Source organism: Dendrobates tinctorius, unplaced genomic scaffold (genome assembly GCF_039654945.1).
Source record: "Dendrobates tinctorius isolate UK_male_01 unplaced genomic scaffold, ASM3965494v1 ptg000315l, whole genome shotgun sequence".
Classification (NCBI taxonomy): Eukaryota; Metazoa; Chordata; class Amphibia; order Anura; family Dendrobatidae; genus Dendrobates; species Dendrobates tinctorius.
Genome location: NW_027361982.1, coordinates 4,727,953 through 4,734,293, shown reverse-complemented (window position 1 = coordinate 4,734,293; position 6,341 = coordinate 4,727,953). Strand labels below are relative to the sequence as shown.

Here is a 6,341-nt window from a genome sequence, read left to right as displayed (position 1 = left end):
TCTGTGTGGCTACCTGTCTCAGTGAGGTTGGCTGTCTCTCAGTGTGGCTGCCTGTCTCTTAGTGAGGTTGTCTGTGTCCGTGTGGCTACCTGTCTCTCAGTAAGGTTGTCTCTCAGTGTGGATGCCTGTCTCTCAGTGTGGATGCCTGTCTCTCAGTGTGGATGCCTGTCTCTCAGTGTGGCCGCGTCTCTCAGTGTGGCTGCCTGTCTCTCAGTGAGGTTGTCTGTCTCTCAGTGAGGTTGTCTGTCTCTCAGTGTGGCTGCCTGTCTCTCAGTGAGGTTGTCTGTCTCTCAGTGTGGCTGCCTGTCTCTCAGTGAGGTTGTCTGTCTCTCAGTGTGGCTGCCTGTCTCTCAGTGAGGTTGTCTGTCTCTCCGTGTGGCTGCCTGTCTCTCAGTGAGGTTGTCTATCTCTCCGTGTGGTTGCTTGTCTATCAGTGTGGCTGCCTGTCTCTCAGTGAGGTTGTCTGTCTCTCAGTGTGGCTGCCTGTGTGTCAGTGTGGCTGCCTGTCTCTTAGTATGGTTGCCTCTGTGGCTGCCTGTCTCTCAGTGTGGCTGCCTGTCTCTCAGTGAGGTTGTCTGTCTCTCAGTGTGGCTGCTTGTCTATCAGTGTGGCTGTCTGTCTCTCAGTGTGGCTGCCTGTCTCTCAGTGAGGTTGTCTGTCTCTTAGTGTGGTTGCCTGTGTGGCTGCCTGTCTCAGTGTGGCCCCCCCGTCTCTCAGTGTGGATGCCTGTCTCTCAGTGTGGCCACCTGTCTCTCAGTGAGGTTGTCTGTCTCTCAGTGTGGCTGTCTGCCTCTCCGTGAGGTTGTCTGCCTCTCCGTGTGGCTGCCTGTCTCTTAGTGTGGTTGCCTGTGTGGCTGCCTGTCTCTCAGTGAGGTTGTCTGTCTTTCAGTGTGGCTGCCTGTCTCTCAGTGAGGTTGTCTGTCTCTGTGTGGCTGCCTGTCTCTTAGTGTGGTTGCCTGTGTGGCTGCCTGTCTCTCAGTGAGGTTGTCTGTCTCTCAGTGTGGTTGCCTGTCTTTCAGTGAGGTTGTCTGTCTCTCGGTGTGGATGCCTGTCTCTCAGTGTGGCTACCTATCTCTCAGTAAGGTTGTCTGTCTCTCAGTGTGGCTGCCTGTCTCTCAGTAAGGTTGTCTGTCTCTCAGTGTGGCTGCCTGTCTCTTAGTGAGGTTGTCTGTGTCCGTGTGGCTACCTGTCTCTCAGTAAGGTTGTCTCTCAGTGTGGATGCCTGTCTCTCAGTAAGGTTGTCTGTCTCTCAGTGTGGCCGCGTCTCTCAGTGAGGTTGTCTGTCTCTCCGTGTGGCTGCCTGTCTCTTAGTGTGGTTGCCTGTGTGGCTGCCTGTCTCTCAGTGAGGTTGTCTGTCTTTCAGTGTGGCATGTGGCTGCCTGTCTCTCAGTGTGGCTGCCTGTCTCTCAGTGAGGTTGTCTGTCTCTGTGTGGCTGCCTGTCTCTTAGTGTGGTTGCCTGTGTGGCTGCCTGTCTCTCAGTGAGGTTGTCTGTCTCTCAGTGTGGTTGCCTGTCTTTCAGTGAGGTTGTCTGTCTCTCGGTGTGGATGCCTGTCTCTCAGTGTGGCTACCTATCTCTCAGTAAGGTTGTCTGTCTCTCAGTGTGGCTGCCTGTCTCTCAGTAAGGTTGTCTGTCTCTCAGTGTGGCTGCCTGTCTCTTAGTGAGGTTGTCTGTGTCCGTGTGGCTACCTGTCTCTCAGTAAGGTTGTCTCTCAGTGTGGATGCCTGTCTCTCAGTAAGGTTGTCTGTCTCTCAGTGTGGCCGCGTCTCTCAGTGAGGTTGTCTGTCTCTCCGTGTGGCTGCCTGTCTCAGTAAGGTTGTCTGTCTCTCAGTGTGGCTGCCTGTCTCTCAGTGAGGTTGTCTGTGTCCGTGTGGCTGCCTGTCTCTCAGTGTGGCTGCCTGTCTCTCAGTGAGGTTGTCTGTGTCCGTGTGGCATGTGGCTGCCTGTCTCTCAGTGTGGCTGCCTGTCTCTCAGTGAGGTTGTCTGTGTCCGTGTGGCATGTGGCTGCCTGTCTCTCAGTGTGGCTGCCTGTCTCTCAGGGGGATGCTGATGTAAAGAGACAGGAGGAGGAGGAGGGAGAGGGAGGAGAGAAGGGAGGAGAGAGACAGAGAGCTCTAGAGAAAGAGAGGGGGGGGGGAGGAGGAGTGGGATGAGACAGCCGGGCAGCTAGAGACAGCCTGTCTGCTGAGCCATCGCATGGAGGAGGCCTGACAGAGAGCGCAGGTGACAGTCACCGACAATGAGGCCGAGCACATAGAGGCGGAGACAGCGGCGAGAGACAGCACAGAGCGCAACTTCCGGAGCAAGAGACGGCAGCGACTGGTGAGACAGCAGTAGCGTCCACACTCAGAGCGGGTGTATACTGTGCACATCCAGAGCGGGTATATGCTGTGCACACCCAGAGCGGGTATATACTGTGCACACCCAGAGCGGGTGTATACTGTGCACACCCAGAGCGGGTATATACTGTGCACACCCAGAGCGGGTGTATACTGTGCACACCCAGAGCGGGTATATACTGTGCACACCCAGAGCGGGTATATACTGTGCACACCCAGAGCGGGTATATACTGTGCACACCCAGAGCGGGTGTATACTGTGCACACCCAGAGCGGGTATATACTGTGCACACCCAGAGCGGGTGTATACTGTGCACACCCAGAGCGGGTATATACTGTGCACACCCAGAGCGGGTGTATACTGTGCACACCCAGAGCGGGTATATGCTGTGCACACCCAGAGCGGGTATATGCTGTGCACACCCAGAGCGGGTGTATACTGTGCACACCCAGAGCGGGTATATACTGTGCACACCCAGAGCGGGTGTATACTGTGCACACCCAGAGCGGGTGTATACTGTGCACACCCAGAGCGGGTATATACTGTGCACACCCAGAGCGGGTGTATACTGTGCACACCCAGAGCGGGTATATACTGTGCACACCCAGAGCGGGTGTATACTGTGCACACCCAGAGCGGGTATATGCTGTGCACACCCAGAGCGGGTATATGCTGTGCACACCGAGAGCGGGTATATGCTGTGCACACCCAGAGCGGGTGTATACTGTGCACACCCAGAGCGGGTGTATGCTGTGCACACCCAGAGCGGGTATATGCTGTGCACACCCAGAGCGGGTATATACTGTGCACACCCAGAGCGGGTGTATGCTGTGCACACCCAGAGCGGGTATATACTATGCACATCCAGAGCGGGTATATACTGTGCACACCGAGAGCGGGTATATGCTGTGCACACCGAGAGCGGGTGTATACTGTGCACACCCAGAGCGGGTATATACTGTGCACACCCAGAGCGGGTGTATGCTGTGCACACCCAGAGCGGGTGTATACTGTGCACACCCAGAGCGGGTATATACTATGCACACCCAAAGCGGGTGTATGCTGTGCACACCCAGAGCGGGTATATGCTGTGCACACCCAGAGCGGGTATATGCTGTGCACACCCAGAGCGGGTGTATGCTGTGCACACCCAGAGCGGGTGTATGCTGTGCACACCCAGAGCGGGTGTATGCTGTGCACACCCAGAGCGGGTGTATGCTGTGCACACCCAGAGCGGGTATATACTGTGCACACCCAGAGCGGGTATATACTGTGCACACCCAGAGCGGGTATATACTGTGCACACCCAGAGCGGGTATATGCTGTGCACACCCAGAGCGGGTGTATACTGTGCACACCCAGAGCGGGTATATACTGTGCACACCCAGAGCGGGTATATACTGTGCACACCCAGAGCGGGTATATACTGTGCACACCCAGAGCGGGTATATACTGTGCACACCCAGAGCGGGTATATACTGTGCACACCCAGAGCGGGTATATACTGTGCACACCCAGAGCGGGTATATACTGTGCACACCCAGAGCGGGTATGTTCTGTGCACACACGGAGCGGGTATATACTGTGCACACCCGGAGCGGATGTATACATGTTCTGTGCACACCCAGCGCGGGTGTATTCATATACTGTGTACACCAAGCGCGGGTGTATACTGTGCACACCCAGAGCAGGTACAGTGACATGTAAAAGTTTGGGCACCCTTGGTCAAAATGACTTATTGTGAACAGTAAGCAAGTTGAAGATGTAATGATCTCTTAAAGGCCTAAAGTGAAAGATGACACATTTCCTTTTTATTTTATGCTAAAGAAAAAAATATAGTAATTTTTTTCATGATAAAAATTACAAAAAGGACAAAGGCACAATGCGAAAATTTCAGCACCCTTGGAGATTTTTGTGCTCAGATAACTTTGACCAAGGTTTCAGACCTTAATTAGCCTGTTAGGGTTATGGCTTGTTCACCATCATCGTTAGGAAAGGCCAGCTGATGCTTTATAAAAGCTCAGCCTCCTCGAATCTTGTGCCAAAAAACAGCAGCCATGGGCTCTTCCAAGCAGCTGCCTAGCACACTGAGAATGAAAATAGTGGAGGTCACAAAGCAGGAGAAGGCTATAAGAAGATAGCACATCGATTTCAAGTTGCCCGTTCCTCAGTTCGAAATGTAATTAAGAAATGGCAGTTACCAAGACCAGTTGAGGTCAAGATAAGGTCTGGAAGACCAAGCAAAATTTCAGTGATAGCTGCTTGTAGGATTGCTACAGAGGAAAGTCAGAACGCCAACTTGACTGCAAAAGACCTTCAGAAAGATTCATCAGACTCTGGAGTTGTGACCAGGGCTGTGGAGTCGGAGTCTGTGCTCATTTTGGTGGAGTCGGTATAAAATGGACCGACTCCGACTCCTAAAATATATAATAAATTGGGTACAGTAGTTCAATGCAGAATGTGCTGAATATTTTTTCATAGGAATTTGGGAAAGTTATGAAATGTCCTATAAATGACTGTTCTATTCCTGATGTAAGGCTACATTCACACACAGCGTTTTTCCTGCGTTTTTTGAGTATACGTTTTTCAGTTGCAAAAGCAGATCAGCTTTTTAAAAAACTGCATCACATGAAAGGTTTTTGAGCTCATAGATAATGTTTTCAATAGAGCAGATTTCTAATCTGCTTTTGCTATCTATCCATTTATCCATATCTGTCTATCCATATCTTATCTGTACCAAAAAGAATGAAAGCCGGATAGCACACAGACTAACACTCCTTTTTTAGCACCAGTCAGGTACACCTCATAGCTGCCCAAAAGGACGCCCAGGACAGGCATTGCTCGTCTTCAGTAACACATCAACATCAATTGATAGTTGGAATAAACAGACTGCATTCACCACCACATCTTCTTAAGGTGCAGGCTTTATTTTCAAGTGTAGGGGTGTGCAGTATGAGGTTCTGCAGCAGCTGAGGTGTGCAGTATGAAATTCTGTGGAACAGTATGAGGTTCTGCCCCCCCCCCCCTGGTTTGATCCTGGTTACGCCCATAGTGTGAATGTAGCCTGAGGATCTAGGCTTTATCTTAGCTGAGATAAGTCATAGTGTGTGAGTGTATATATATATATATATATATATTTATATACCACTGAGGTACAGAGCGGATGGCACCGCTTTTACCTTGCTTGCACAGGTGGTGTATGGCCGGCAGTAGATCCACACTAAGCTATTCCCGGGTGCTTGACCTCGTAGCAATCAGTCTTAAGCTCCAAACAGAAGAAAATGGTCGTGCTCCATGGGATGAATTATGTTTGTTTTATTGACACATAAAATTACATGTCAAGTCGGGGTAGTGGTAAAAAGTGCAGAGAGGCTGACAACGGCCGTTTCGCGCTGTCAAAGCGCTTCTACGGGTCAGAGTGTAGGAGGAAATGGCGGATTCATATGCTCCTCGCATCTCCATCTCTCCTCCTACCTCAGCTGTTGTCTAAAGTGACAAGTGAATTAAAACCATGTGAAACGCATGATACATACACACCATACATTTTCAACTGACCATCTGCCGGCGGACAAAAAATTCCATTGGAAGATGAGACAAAACTAAAGCCCCCATTACACACGGCGAGATCGCTAGTGATATCGCTGAAGCGACAACGATTTTGTGACGCAGCAGCGACATCGCTAGCGATCTCGCTCAGTGTGACACGCGGAAACGACCGGCTCCCTGCTGCGATGTCACTGATCGTGCGCGAACGTTCAGGATCATTTTTTGATCGCTGGCGTCACGCTGACCAGCATGCATCGCTGTGTTTGACGCCCTTTATCAACGACGAGCGACCTCGTTGGCGACTCCGAACTCATATAGCGCTGAAGGACGCCTATTCAAAGTCTGAATTGCTATTATAGACAATGAGTGACACGGTACCAACGATCGCCATGGTCGTTAGTGACATCGCTGATGCGTCGTTATGAAGATCGGCCTGTATGACTGCTTACTAGCGAT

The 6,341-nt window shown here is 51.3% G+C and overlaps 1 protein-coding gene across 1 annotated transcript in view; it reads left to right on the top strand.

Annotated features, from left to right (window-relative positions):
* Nucleotides 1-2,152: 2,152 nt before the first annotated feature.
* GABBR1 (gamma-aminobutyric acid type B receptor subunit 1) overlaps nt 2,153-6,341 on the top strand; it is a 134,994-nt gene continuing 130,805 nt past the window's right edge. Inside the window, exon 1 of the mRNA XM_073561300.1 lies at nt 2,153-2,321. The gene's annotated coding sequence lies outside the window, so the exon portion shown is untranslated. The remainder of the gene's footprint in view (nt 2,322-6,341) is intronic.